The following is a 15,726-nucleotide window of genomic DNA, read 5'->3' on the forward strand; positions in this document are numbered from 1 at the left end:
GTTTGAGGAATAAGTTGTAAGGGAAGGCTTGCAAGGGACTATTTTATTTTACCAGTGCAGGATCACTAGGTATAAAGAAATATGGAAGAGGTCTAAAGCTGAAGATGGCTTTTTATCTTCCCTGCTTATTGCTGTTGAGGCAGGTAAATAACAACATATAATTAAGATTCAAGTTCCATATGTCTATGTATCCTTACAAACAAGTTTGTCCAATCTTATTACGCTTCATTCATCTTCACATGTGCATGAAGACAAATCCTTTACACCCGTCTTTTTTTACACTCCCCCTTCAGATATTTGTACACATTGATGAGATCCCCCCATGAGCCTTCTCCAGGCTGAAGAATCCTCGCTCTCTCAGCCTCTCCTCATGGGAGAGATGTTCCAGTCCCTTAATCATTATAATGGACCTTCACTACATTCTCTCCAGTAACTCCATCTCTCTCATACTGGGAAGTCCAAAACTGGGCACAGTACTCCAGGTGTGGCCTTACCAGTGCTGAATAGAGCGGAAGGATCACCTCCCTCAATCTGCTGGAAACACTTCTCCTGAGGCAGCCCAGGATCCTGTTAGCCTCCTTTGCTGCAAGGGAACACTGCTGGCTCACGTTCAATTTGCTGTCCACCAGGACCTCATCTCTAGATTTGCAGTCACATGGGCAGATGGGTGTGTCTGATCCCCACAGTAGAGTCACCCATTAGTATCACTCACTGCTTCCTCCTGATGGTCTTGCATGGCTCAGGGTCAGTTAGTCCAGACGCTTTGCTTGAAAGCATACCCACTTCCTCCTCAGCTTTGAGGGTAGTAAACCCGTCCCATAGTTGCAAACCTTCATGTGGAGCTGGAGTCGCCAGCTTCCACCCTTAAACCTTTCCCAGAGCTTGCACTTACTGTTCTAAAGACAGACTCTGCAGACGTCACTGCAGTTGGGCTCTGGGGCTCTTGAAGTTGTTGCATCTCTCAGAAGATCCTGTCTCTCTCTCTCTCATCCTCTCTGATGCTACACAGCCTGCTGACTTCCTCCTTTAATTCCTCGACCTGGCAACACAGCTCTCCAAAACCAGCACACCACCTGCAGGACAGAGGACCGTCTCTCCTGGCCTCAAGGAGAGGCCCCAGGCAGTCCCTGCAGCCTGGGATGTGGGGGGCTGCATCGATCATCTGAAGCTGTGTCTGGGTCAAAGCCCCTGCCCTGACAGGGACAGCTGCTCCAACACCTGCTGGGCAATGTGCCCTGTGGCGCGTCACCACCATAACCGAGAACATTTAGGCTGGTCTAACCCCAGATGAGGGTCCCTTCTGCACACCCTTCTGTGTGAACTACTGCATAAACTGCTGCATCTGTTGGTTGCGCCCTGGGAGCTGTGCTCTACGCCCGGCTTTTATATAGGCCTCTCCCTAGCACTGGCTGAAAGGGGGCTTGACCCTCCATAATCAGGGGCAGCTGCAACAAAGGCTGCTGGCACCCTTGGGTCAAGGGCAGCTGACTGAGCTTGTTAGAAGCTCCTAGAGCTTCCTCAGGATAGCCTTGTGGCTCCCCTTACCTCGTGCCCTTGTGCTTACCTGGCAGCAGCAGGTACCAATCTAGCACTAATTCAAAAAATTACAGAAACTTCATTGGCTATTTATTCCATTGTTTGAAAAATAAAAAAGAAAAAAAAAATGAGGCTTTGACAGTGCAGTTTAAGAGCATTATCTTCTGCTATATACAGAGAATCATGCCCTGTGCAAACTGCTTTTCTTCCTTTAAACAGAGTGTGCTTTCACACCATAGGGCATGATTTTAGAAGTGATTATTATTACAAAAAATAAAACCACTGGAATCTGTGGTGTAAAAGTAATATACAACTCTGTAAAAACAAACTGAAGCTGAAAAAGTAGTAGGTGTTTCCTAAATAGTAAGACGTAATTTTCTCCCCCTGAGACAGAGGAAAAACTATTAGTGGAAAGGTTACCAGATCTGACACTTACTTACAAAACTGCAAACAGATTTTGTTAAACAACGCTCAGCTACTACAATAAAGAGACAGGCCTATCTCACTTCTAGAAATAGGCACATGTGAATTTTTATACCATATTCAAATCAATTTTGAGTTTGAACACATCAGTATTCTTTATGTTCAATTAGCACCACCCTCCTGTCACTTGATTTGTGAATTATAAAATTAAGCAGTTTTCACTAGCATTATCAATCCTCCCCAGAGGATATAAACTAGTCAAATGTAAGTACTACTACTATAATGTGAAATCCATGAATGAATACAAGCATTTTTGTTATTTAAAAAGGAAAAATAAAAGTACTTGGGACTTCCTTCATTGCTCGGTAGAATTAAAAAGCAAAGTAAAACAAATGGCTAGCAAAATAATGGTACTTCATAGTCTTCATAGCAAACAACACGACAATCCACTGGAATAGCAGGAAATTAAACAGTTTTTTGTCAGACCAGAATATTGTGAACTGCCTAGTGGACATCTGGAAAGATACTAAAAATTCATTCTTACTGTCCATAGAATTTGCTACTGAAGGTTTCAAAGACGCTCATGGAAACCTAGGAGAATGGATATGTAACCCATGAATAGGAGAATGTATGTAACCCAAAGTGCTAGGAGGCCTGGGACAGAGCAGCTGGGCTTGGGCTAGGTGCTGAGAGTAAGTTCAATGTTTATATATGCTTACAATATTCAAATTAATCTCCATAGAGACACAACTTGGCTTTCTCTAAGGTAAACAGTACAAAATCCATCTTATTTCCATTTATATTTCCATTTCATATTAATGTATGTGGCAAGAGAGACACTGTGCCATGCTTCATTTCTTTAATCACTTCCCCATTCTACTATAGTTCAACAATGCATACAAGTCTATTGTTCTTGTTAGAGGCATGGTCTAGCGGAGACAGCTGGCGAGCTGAACTGTATTTCTACTTCAGCAGCTGAGGCACTTGGTAACTTCAGACATCTTCTAAACTTTCCTAACAGAATACTTACAGGCATCGCAGGACACTTACAGGCATATTATCAGGATCAGCTAATAGCTATATGCCATAACTAACATGACTAACATGTGACAAGCGCTCCAGATTCAGGTAACATACATACAAAGCAGGCTTAATTTACATATTATTCACGTCTTCCTAATGTAGATTGGGAAATAAGGCACTTGAGTCACACAAATGTAAAAACAGTGGGGAAACTAGAATTATGTTTTTCCTATCCGTGGCTTTAATGACTTCCTCATATACAGCACAACAGAGCATACATTTTCCACTTATACCACTATATTCATGCATGCAGCCTAAAGCAACGCAAGAGTAATAACTTTAAATTACAGCATTTTTATGATATTAAATTAGGTTTTTATCATGTTAAATGTATAAAGTATGAAAATGGTATAGCATGAGACTTTTTGCCAACAGAGCAAAATTTTCAGATTATATTAGCATTTAGTATTTCCATTTTCCAATAACGGCTGTAAGCACAAGGGGAATGTTCACATTTCTAAGCTCTTAAATGCCATAATAATCATGTAGTAAAGTAGAATTTAGATTTTAGATTTAGTGAAAATAAAGGGGTTGAGAAGCAAAGCTCCATAGAAAGTAAAAACCTCTCAACAGTTTGCCACAGTAGGAAAATATAGCTTCCAGCACTCAGTTGTGTCTTAAAAGCACTGCAGGCAACTGATTTCACATTATCTCCTCTATAAACAGGGTTAGGTACTGGCAGCCAAAGCAACACAGTTCTTGTCTTCCTATCCTCTCATACTCCATATAAGCCCTTTTATCATGCCAGTGTAAGTATCCGCCGAGAAAGAGAGATCCAGCTGAAAAACAGACCAACCATAGGGAAAAAAAAAAGGAGGGGGGGGGTAAGTAATTTTCAAGCAAATCAGCTCTCCAGATCAGCCTACATGAAGACGACCCAAATACTTGAGCCTCTGCTATTCAAACTGCTTTTCATATAAAGGAGACAGCTATTGCTATTAGAGAAGTAAAACTTATTCTGAAATTAAAAATGTAAATGGCATCGAGTTGGTCATGTTCTCAGGTCTAAATTCTAAATCAAGACTCCTAATTGCAACTCATAAGAAAGTAGCCTGCATATAAAGAAAGTAATATGCCTATATAAAATACAGCATACATGAAAGAGGTTTTATTATTTTAACTTTCCACACTTTTAGCATACTACTATACATTTTAAAAAATATTATTCTGTTCTTAAAATGAGTTTTGTTAGTATCAGACTATCCAGTGGGGTCTTATTTTACTTTGCATGAAAAATAGATGCAATATGCAAGATGGATCAAGTCTCAGATGTTGTCTTCTCATGTAGACTAGCCAAACATTTGCTTAAAAAACTTTTAAAATACGTTGCCTTTATATTCTGTAAGCTAGCTCTTAGAAATATTTTTGGACAGATTCTAGCAGTACTCCTTGACCACCTACCACTGAGAGCTACTATTTGTTAAGAGGGTCATAATTTCCATTGGGTCAAAAGGTCTTGCACATCACTATTACATAGTATTTTGTAGCTGCCAGATCTGAGGAAATTTTCATTTCTGTGAGAAGTCTTGATGATTGCCAGTACACAAAAGCTGTAGGTCTGTGCTATCTATTTAGTGGTATCTGTCCAGTATCACAGGTCATAAAGTGTTTTCTCACATTTTGAAAGCTACTATGTGACTTTGTTTTTCATAAAGCCTGCTATCAGATTCTGCTCTACTGATGTCAATGACCAATGTCCTGCTCCCTGCCTTAGTTCTTTCCTTTGTTGTTTTAGAATTTATACATTTCAAGAGGAACACAGTCCATGCAAAAATCCAATATTCAGCAAGTATCTCTTACTGCACAGCATTACAGTTGCAGCATTAGCTGATGTCTTACCCCTCATACAGTGCTAACATAGTGGGTGAGAAAAAGAGAAGAGTACGTAACAAGCAGAATGTATATACCGGCAGTCAGCTATATAGCTATATATATATATAGCTAGGTGTTTGCATTCTCCCCTACACCTCTACTCTTTAGCTCTGTGAATTAAGAACTAGTACTAGGTGGAGATATTAGAGATCATGACACAGGCCTGACTCTCTATTGTCTTACATGCAACACGTTCATCACCAAGATACGTGTGCCTAAAACGGGTAACAGAAATGCTTTCGCACAGTGTGAGTCTGCAGACAAATAACCTCTGGACCAACTACCAGCATTAGGCCATGCACGCACACATACACACAAAATAAACCAAAAATCCAAAATATTAACATTTCAGTGACAACAGAAGATGACGTGCCACTGGTAAAGACACAACTGTGACTATCTTTCTCAAAATTACTTTTATCATCCTCTCAAATGCCATGAGTAATTCCAAAACTCTTCCCAATCCTAAACAAACAGCTAACAAGAATAACAGTGCCAAATATTCAGTAGGTCTGGCAGAATGAAAATAACAACAGAAGCAGTTGCATTTCATCACTGTGTGCAACTACGTTATTTTACTGGTCTGTAAAGGCAAAAATTTTACAGATGCATCATTAAATTATGTTTTCTTTGGATCCATGCACAATGTTGGCAAGGAATAAACAATAAATTTAAAGTAATTTAATTATAGCAATATTAATTTTGAAATAGTTTCCAGCATCTGCACTGCTAAGAGGCATCCGAATGTCTCGGGTATCAGCAGCCAAATAGTTATCAATATTAATCACTTCTCTATCACTGTTTTCCAATGACTTGTACATCCCACTAGTCAAGTTCTGAGAGAAATGAAGGACACGGTTTTCTAAAATTTATGATTGCTTATTTAGCCAACTTGTGTTCCAAATGGAAATCTACAGTATGATTCTTCTGCCTGATGCTACAAAATGAGACAATGGAATAGTCAGTAGGACACTCGGTTGGGATTAAAGAGTTAATTGTCCTAGGTCAACTAATGGCTTAATGCATAACAGCAGGAAATTTCCCTCTCCTGTGATTTCATCTCCTGTCTTTGAAAAGGGAAAATATTTACACAGTCCATTGAACTGCTCTTTGAAGCAGAGTTTAAACACCTCACATTCCCATCCAACCTAATAGAAGGGCTGATCTCCTGAGATGTAGCATGTCTTCCACCAAATACCACCCATTTCAATTCGCAAAACATCACAGTGATGTGCAACAACCAGGGAACCAATACACACAGCTCACTTAAAGCAATTCTGTATTGTAGAAACAGCACCTCTTTGTATGACTTCGGAGAAAAAAGAAAAAAAACGGTTACAGTCAGCCTGAAAGAAAAATAAGTATATTGTTCATTCCCAAAAGAAGAAAAAAAAACCACCAACCCAACCCACACATCAACAGCCCCCCCCACCCATCAATAGAAAATAGGTCAATAAGAAATGTCTGATCAATTTTGGTATTTGATTCCTTTATAAAATACTTTCATATCTATTGATGAGAATCATAATTAGTGCTTTAATAATGTGCTTGAAGAATAACAGACACCAAATCTGCTATTCTCATGACTACATCACTGAATGTTGTTTTCAATGCAGCATAGGAAGAATGATGTGTAAACTCTGAAAAACTGCTCACAAAGATATGCAGGTGTAGTTTTCATGCAAATCACATTATGCATGGCACAAAAACAGAAGATCGTTTTAAATGTTTGAGAACATTTAACCAAATTGTTCCTGAATCACCAAATGATAATTACTTCCAGAGATTATAGACCTCTTAAAAGAGCACTATCACCCCAAACCATCAGTAGTTGTACAGAGGCTGAAATGTAATGGCAAGGTTCAGCATTAAGGTGAATCTATTTTTGCATTTGTTGCAATGTAAAGCTAATAAATGAATGTTGTGAATTTGGGGGCAGTAAGAGATGCCATCTTATCTGACAGATTAGCATATGAAGTAAATGAAACTGTGACACAGAGATGACTGCTAACAGAATCAAATTTAGATTTAAAATGAGCCCTGGAAATTTCTCTTAGAAAAGCTTCAACAACGAAGAATTCACTGACTTTCCAGAGGGCAGGAGGTCATGTATTACACCAAATCAATCAGCTGTGCCCCTCCACTGAAATACAAGAAATGAAGAGCTAAAAGTGACTGAAATAAAAAGAAGTTCTTAAAAGAAAGAGTGAGACTCTATAACTACGGTCATAGGTCACACCATTTAAAGATAGCAGAAGCACTATTCCAATGAGTGCAAGACGAGGTCCAGAGTGATCCATTTATTTCAGAAGATCAGAGCCCTCTTGTAACGCTGCAGAAACCAGACATAATGCCCTTGTTTCATATCACATTAGGAAAAGTTCTTGTAACTCTAGCAAACCATGACTAAACCAGAAATAGCTGCAAACAGAGCATAACAACTAGTCTTCCTTATTTACCAGGAGTGACACAGTCATTTGTTTTAAAGAAAAGGTTACTATATTTTGAGCTATATATAGGTAAGAAATAACACTGCAAGATTCTAAAATCTGAGCTTGATGGAAGGCTTTCCCAAACTTCTGACTAAAAGGGATAATGAATATAATACAACAACAACAAACTACCATTATATACCATGTTACTACACATACCACTGAAGTCCCTGCTTTATCAACTCTGTTGCATCTGAGGGACATGAGGTTTGCTACAAGGCTACAACCTATTTGGGATCAACCTCTAGCAAGAGAAATGGAGAAAGAGGCCTCCCAACACTGGTGGTGACTACAGTCCATCTGGGCTTTGAAACAACTAGGTGCACACCCTTTGCCTGAAAGAGGCAAAAGTAGGCCCCTCACACTGGAATGCATTGGAACCAGTTAACGGTTCATTATGAAAGCTATGTGTACACATGCACATGCCTATACACAGATGATGGTTCATTCTGAGATAATTTCTTCCCTGCACAAGAACATTTCAGTAAAACTCTCCAAAATCCCTTACACTAAGTTCTTCTACTTGTGAGAAGCAATTCCTTTAAATGTTCCCCTCCTCAGCTATTCCCAGAGCAAAGCATATCTCCTTTCAACAAATTTATTTTTCTAATTTTTTTTTTAATTTAATTTTCTACATTCTTTCCTTCTCCAAAAAACACCGGGCAGAGACTTTCAGAACTGTTTAGAGCACATAATGCTGGACTGTTGTTGTAGAATTAAAGGGGGGGGGGGGAGGGGAAACAAACATGCAATTGTATGGCTAAACTAATACCTGTTCAAAATGAATTAAACAACAAAATGTTTTAATCTGTCAGTAAAGTCCAGCAGAAATCTAGAAGACATCGTCCAGCACCTCCTTGATCAGCCAGAACCCACAGGATTTCAGCACAATGCAAACATCAGTGCTACTAGACAACCACCTTAGAAGACTACAGTATAAATAGAGGTTCTCTCTGTATTCTGAATGCATGCTGGTTGGTATTGTAAAAATATAAAGCTGTTTTGAATAAGCATCTTAGAATTCCTCCTGTGGCACACCATAGCCAGCTGCAGTCAATCTGCTCTACAACATCGTTAATTTGTTGGATATAGAAGAAGAAAGTAGGGTGCAGTCGGAAAAGAAGCAGAAATGGCAGGCGCACACTACCCAACAGGAATCGGACAGTGCTGTAATAGCCTTTGCATCATTATGGCAAGCTAGCCTAGGTTGTACAAGCCCTCCAAATTGCCTCCCTGCAGTTCTAGATACTTAAGTAGCAGAACACAATCTTTCTTTTATCTGTCATTCAAGGATATTTGGCCTATGACTTTTCTTCCAATATTAAAAGCAAAATAGAATGACCTAACTTAACTGAGAGTGTGCACGAACAGAGGAAGTGCTGTTCTCAGCACATTTTTAACTATTTTAGCCGACGTTAAATGATTTTTCCAGCATTTTAAAGCATGACGAAGTTAAATTGTTGTATTTTTCAAACATGGAAAAATAAAAAGCAGCATTACAAAGAAGCTGAAAATCTGCACATGTATATAGAAGTCATCGCTGTTTAAGTCAGACTTACCTCTATCATCACACTTTTTCCTTGATTCAAATAAAAATCCTATATAATTCCAATGAGGCCTGAATAGAAAGCATGCAACAATTACCAATATTTATAAACATGTCTTCCCGAAAGACAAACTTAGTCATTTACTATGAAATAACCAAGATACCCAAATGATCCAAGTTATGAATACTAAATTTAAAATGGCAAGCTCTGCATTCAACATTAAAAAAAATAGAAAATGAATATAGCAAGTTGTGTGCTATTAATGGACAATTTGTCTATTATTTATCTATTGGTTCTAAATATCATTGTTCAAGCAGCTATTCAAAACTCATACGGAAATTTTTATGAGAGCCCACCACCATGAGGGAAATATAGAAGGAAACGCTTAACGGCCCCCTAGGGTCCAATATATTTTTGACAATGGATTTTAAAACATATGCCAAAAATTAATGAGGCAGAAATGGAAACAGATTGGGTAAAGTTTGAAATAGCTTAAAGTGAAAGATATTTATTATAAATTATTTTTGTAGTTTGCTGAAATAAAAACTCAAGAAAATAAACACTATGGTAACAATACAGTTGTGATAAACTTGGTTCAAAAATGACTGAGGAAATGTATAATCACTGCAATTAAGAGGGCCTGACAAGAACACTGTCAGAGCGCTGTATATTTTAATTTAAGATTCTTAGAAGGATACTCTGGAAAAAAAGCAGGTATGCTCAATTAAAAAATTGTACCTTCTTTAGTTTCATCACCAATCCATTTAATTTACCTGAGCTACTAGTAATTCAATCAAAAAAAAAAAAGGTAATTTTGACAAAGCATTTTAAAGACTGAACTTCCATTAGCTTCATGACATAAAATTTAGTCATCCTCAGAAAACAGCAATGTCTTACAAAGATGAGTGTGAGGAACGATGTCCACATTACTGGCAATCTTTCTTTTTCTCCATAGGACCTGTTCAATACCAGCAGATTGCCCCATGAATACAAAAGGGTCTATGGGCTTTTGACAGAGTATCCAAAGAAATAAGGGATTCTTGAGGTTTCATAAGAGGCAGACAAGTCGCATCTTACGGATTTTGGACAATGTGTTTATGAGGTAAACAGGACAGGTGACGTTCCTGACAGGTGGTATCCATTGGCTTTTTCCATTCTCTTCTATTTCCTGATGAATGTACATCAGTGTCTTACAGAGTATCACGTAAGCGTTCTGCTTAGAGAGCATAATAGAAAGATTATAACTAAAAAAAAAAAAAGGCTAAATGTAATTTTTCAAAATTATCTTGACTAGACCTTATGAGCAGAAAAAAGAATACCACTACTAAAGCGTCACTCACCCCTTCCAGCAATTATAGCCATGGTTACTTCAAAGTATAAGAGTGCAATAATATCCCTGGGAAAAGGTCAGAAAAGAAATCCTTTTTTTTTTTGTAGACATACATCAAAGAATTATTGTTTATTAACACAGTTTAACACTGTATCCTTAGTTAGAAAAGCAATTGGGATTTGAACAGTTTTTGCATAGAAATAGACTTGAATATGTAAACGTGTGTTTTCTTAGATAACGCTGAACCTCCCAAATCTTCCCCACCGGACACTTCCACTTTTGTCAGTTTTGAAAATTCCATAGTCCTAAAATTCTTTGTAAGGTTTTCCTGCAGGATTGCAGTAGGGAAGATCAATCTCTTAATTTGGTAGGCTATCCAACAGTAACAAGGGATCTGGATATACCGACCACATGCCCACTGAAGCACAGGGCAGCTTCAACTTGGGAAACCACAGCACAGATAAGTCCTTGTGAAGACTTTCATGCCAACGCTATTCCTTTTGAATAGTAAAGTATAATGGATAAATTACAAAGTTTATAGTAATCTCATTTGGTTGACTAAGTGCCAAATGCTCTTGGGACAAAGTCAAAGAATGAAGTTCCTAAAATTCAATTGTTTGTCCAACAGCACCAGATCATAAATATACAGCTGATATTATGACTAATGTCTCTGCAACTGCACCTATTTTCTATTAAGCCATGTAACAGGATCTAAGAGTTGGCTCAACAATTAGATCTTCCTCTGTAACTAAACAAATTATTACTTGAATATTAACTCTTCACTCAATTATTTAGCATAAATTGACAGAACCTCTTCCAGTACAAAGAATCTGGCTGGTAATCAGGTTGCTATATAATCACTGAAGAGTCTCACAACTGCTAGTGTAGAAAATTCCAATTTACACAGAACCATTTTCCAGTGAAAGAACACTAAATTCGAACTTTTGAATGAGGCTGTATTTTGAAAACCGTACATTTCAATAGCTGCTCTAACTAAACATCTGATACAAATTTTTAGCAAGTGCCAGGAAAAGTGAGAGTTTCCAGAAGAAATTGTCATTTTAAAATCCCCAAATATGTTACTGTTTGAAAAATAAACATGTAATTACTGTGGGAAAGTAGCCAAGACTGGACCAAACAGACTAAGGCAATTGGAGGCCTTATGGAGGAAGTTACAGTCTATTAAGTTCAAATTAAATGCGAGTAGAAAATTTACATATACTGTTAAAATTGTCTAGGTTTACTTTTAAACAAACAACAAAATAACACATAACCCAACATTTTTCAAAATCAGTAAGTATGTGCTTTGTGGTTTTTTCCTGGAGATGCAAACACTGATGAAAAAAAAAACCCAATAAAAAACCCCAGACTGCTCGCTTATACGGGTATTTAAATCTAAAAAGATACATGAATCATTATACAAGGCTCACTCATTCATGCATTTGGGTTTTTTTTTTTTAATGTTTATGACTACAGTTATCTTACAAGGTCTTACCCTGTACCTTTCCAACACTTTTAATAGGTACGCCAAAGGAGTATCTACCTGTTCTGTTAGATAAATGTCTTTTCCTGACGTGGACACATCAATTAACACTTTAAACACTGACAATGTTAAACAGAAATTTGCACCATTAGAGATACACAATTTGTGACACATTTGAAGTACTTTCTGTTTTGTAGTAGTATTATTTAAGTCAATAGCATTATTTATCTAGCCTTCTTTCTGCTTCTCATAGGCTATATTCATTACATTCTGTTCAGATCACAATAATGTTTTCCATAAAGGTATGTGGAAGGCAAGGTGTTACGCCATTAACATGTAGCATAAATAGCATTTCTTCAGTGCTGTCAGTGTGATTCATATATAAAATTAAGGTTATCAAAACCAAACTTCAATCTAGAAGCCTTAATTATTTTTTAACCTATTAGAGTATATTTTGTTATCTGATGTAATAAACGGTAACTTCACTGCCAAAGGCCAGTCTTCAACACTTCCACCGTTAGTGGACAATACTCTATGTGGTAGATTTATCTGAAAGCTGTTTGAAGACATTGAAACCGATTTCCTGAAAATTCCTCAGAGAGGAAGTGCTCAGCACTCAGATATACTGGGGAAGCTGCCCTAAAACAGTCTATAAAGTCTATAACTGAATTCAATGATAATTTTCCCGAAGAATTTAATGGGAGAAAATTCTAGATGCCACCTGCCTACAAAAACATCATCACACACAAGAAGCATCCACACAAAGGAATGTGAACTCCCTAGACTAAAAAGCTGTGATAGCCTCAATAAAGCACCACAAAATAAAACCTGTTGTTTACTTTGAGATTTCATTTATAAGCATAAATTAAATCTTTTTTTTTTTTTTTTGATGTCTCCTCACCAGTAAGAAACAACTATCTTGCTTCACCAAATCACCCTGGGTTTATACAATTTTTTGTTCTATACTGAAATGAAAATTAGAGCTTTCAAATTCTTACATTAAAGAAAAAAACCTACAAGTACCACCCCTAGAAATCCAGTAAGTCAGTGGTTAGAACATGGGAACAGAAAATTAGAATGGATACCTCAAAAAAAAAAAAAAAAAAAAAAAAAAAAATCAATCTTTTAGACTTACCTTTCCTTGGTAATTTAGCCTCCAGGCATCATCTACTCTGAGAAAGGTGGCTAAGCCTATCTGGTACATACATGTAACTGTCTATTCTCCCATCAAAAACTCCATCCCTCATCTGATAAATATTCCCCATGAAAATCAACAAAACTAGTAAGTTTCTATCAAACATCGGATTTCAATGGAATGGTTATTCTTCATCAAGGAAAAAGGGAAAGTTAAGAAGTTCTGCTCTAACTACTGTATTTACATTCGGTTCATTTTGCCTCTATTTTCCCTCTAAACTCATCACTGTTCCACATAATACAAGTATTTTCTGGAGTCATGCATTCTTTACAAATGCCCTGCATTCTGAAATTATTGCCAATAAAATTTTATAGCATTCTCACAGTACTGCATGTTTTGTTATGCCACTTATTTTGTTCTTTTTTTTAATTAAACTGCTATTCCCTCCTCTGAAGTGCATCAGTTACTATAGAAGCAGTTGTATATGCAAATCTGAGTTGAATCCACTAGCATAGAATAAAAAAAAAAAATCATTTGATTGAATAGCTTGAAATGCATAATTGGTGGAAAAGTGAAATGGAAGAATTCATGTGTTGGCTAAAATTCATGCCTTGGCTAGAATCAATATGAAGTGCGAATAGTGAAATGTTAAAGGATGATACTAAAGAAACAAGTATCAATGTTTTAAGCATGCTTAATGCCATCTAATATTACCACTGAATTGTGTATTTTATTGAACTGCTCTTCCAGTGAGAGGATTTAAATGTAAAGATTCAGTTCACTGCAAAACTCCGGGTGATTCATCATTCCAGTAATTTATATTAATTTAAAACTACCGGATCAATTTACTACAATAAATTGTCTTGTGTTGATAAAAAGAAATGTATCGGGTCTAAGTTATCAACATTAGGATGTCTAAATTTTCTTTCAGTGCTTTATATAAATTAAAGCAAGACCACGCTGAGATTTTACAATTGATTTTTCGCCAATTCCTTCACAGGTTAATACATTAGATTTGCTTTTTTATTTTTTTTTTACAGATATGTGTAGAAATAAGCATGTAGGAATTCTCATCTGTTTGTAAATTATCCCTTGCTTTCAGGATTATATAAATTCACAGTTAATTGGCTTCCATAAGATGCTATAGCTGGTTCAAATAGGAATTGCACTCAGCGGCATCTCAGCTAGTTCTACTTTAACAACTAATTACTAAAAGGATTAGAAACATACACTGCCAAAAAGGCTCTTAGAAGCTTGCTCCAGCCTTCAACACCCATGAGGGTTTTTACAGGTGACAGAAGCCTTTCAAACAGCCAAAATCAGAGCTGACAGCTCACCTTCTACCAAGAACCATCCTAACGAGCCTTTGATGTCGTTTCTGTGTGCACTACAGACCCCCACTCTTCCAAAAACTGCTGCACCAAACCTCCCGTTCTGGTCTCCCCCACACCAGAATATAAATGACTGACCTCAGCTTTTTGCCAGTACTGTTCTACCATTCAAACATTCAAGCCAAGTTGAAGTTTTTAAATCATATTTCATTATTTGTTTCACTCAGGAACTATTAGAGTGAGATTATTAATTACTCTTATTTGTGCTGAACTCAAAGAAAAATATCCCAGTGACTTCAAAGAGCTTTGCATCAGGCCCAAAGGGCTTAAATTGCATTTAATTTATTCTTGGACTTTTACTGACCCTCTGCACAGTGATGAATTTAACCTATCTTGAAATTACAAATTAAATAGGCCAAGGATATATTTTTAATGGGTTTTTCAATTTGAAAATACAATGAAAAATGTCATCTGTGTTTTGATCAATCATTTGGACATTTTTCTGAAATCTTTTCTGGATCTATATTATGCCCTATGTATTTTAATTATTTTTTGCTTTTCTTTACATCAGTCAGTTATTTCTGAAGCAGTAGATGATATTGATTATTATATGCTGATTAAAGAATACAAGTGACAGTGACTTTAAATTTTAAGATTAGGCAAACTGATAAAAATAGAAGGGCATAATTCAGGAAACAATTATCCACCTTAGATGAGGGAGTTCTACAGACTTAATTAAAAAATGTACAGAATGCATTACTGTCAATTAGAGTACACCCTATGCAATTCATTAAAGCCCTCTCCCCTGTGCAGAAGTGACAAACACTCCATTATGCACTGGAGAAATGAGGCAGAACACAAAGGGGTAATGTCAAATTAAAAAGGGACTGACCTGTTCATAGCACAAAATCATATTATTCAAAAATTAAGGAATCTGGACAAAAAGGATGAAACTAGAAGAGGAATAAACTGCCTAAGGAGAGGTCTAATTTGTTTACAGAGCAGTTAGGATGGAGATTTACTATGGTAATTAAGCTATTATTCAATGACAAAAAGAAAAAAAGAAGCAATTACTAAAGAAACCCCACTAACACTCGGCCTAAAAAGATACATACCTTGGTAAGAAAGAAAAAGGTGAAATAAACAACAGCACTTTTTAAAAACTGTTTTATTTAAAAACAAATGAACCAAGTTAGACCTGTCATCACTTCATTTGTCGCTTTCCTGATCATCTCCGTATTCTTTTCCTACTGGACTGAAGTATCTCTCACAGTTCCCATACATACAAGTAGAGATGCCTTTACAAAGTTTGGAAGTACCTTCCCCGTTTCTTTATCCCTCTCTGACTACTTAGTTTCATTCACTGGTACTGCTTTGAAATATAAATGGAAAAAAGAATAAAGATTAATATTCTAGGTCCCATTCATGTAGTGCTAAAAAGCAGTTGTGCCTTCATTAATCTTTCTGAGCTCCTTGATTCAGGGACAGAAACTT

The sequence above is a fragment of the Aptenodytes patagonicus genome, chromosome 4, assembly GCF_965638725.1.
Source record: "Aptenodytes patagonicus chromosome 4, bAptPat1.pri.cur, whole genome shotgun sequence".
Taxonomy (NCBI): domain Eukaryota; kingdom Metazoa; phylum Chordata; class Aves; order Sphenisciformes; family Spheniscidae; genus Aptenodytes; species Aptenodytes patagonicus.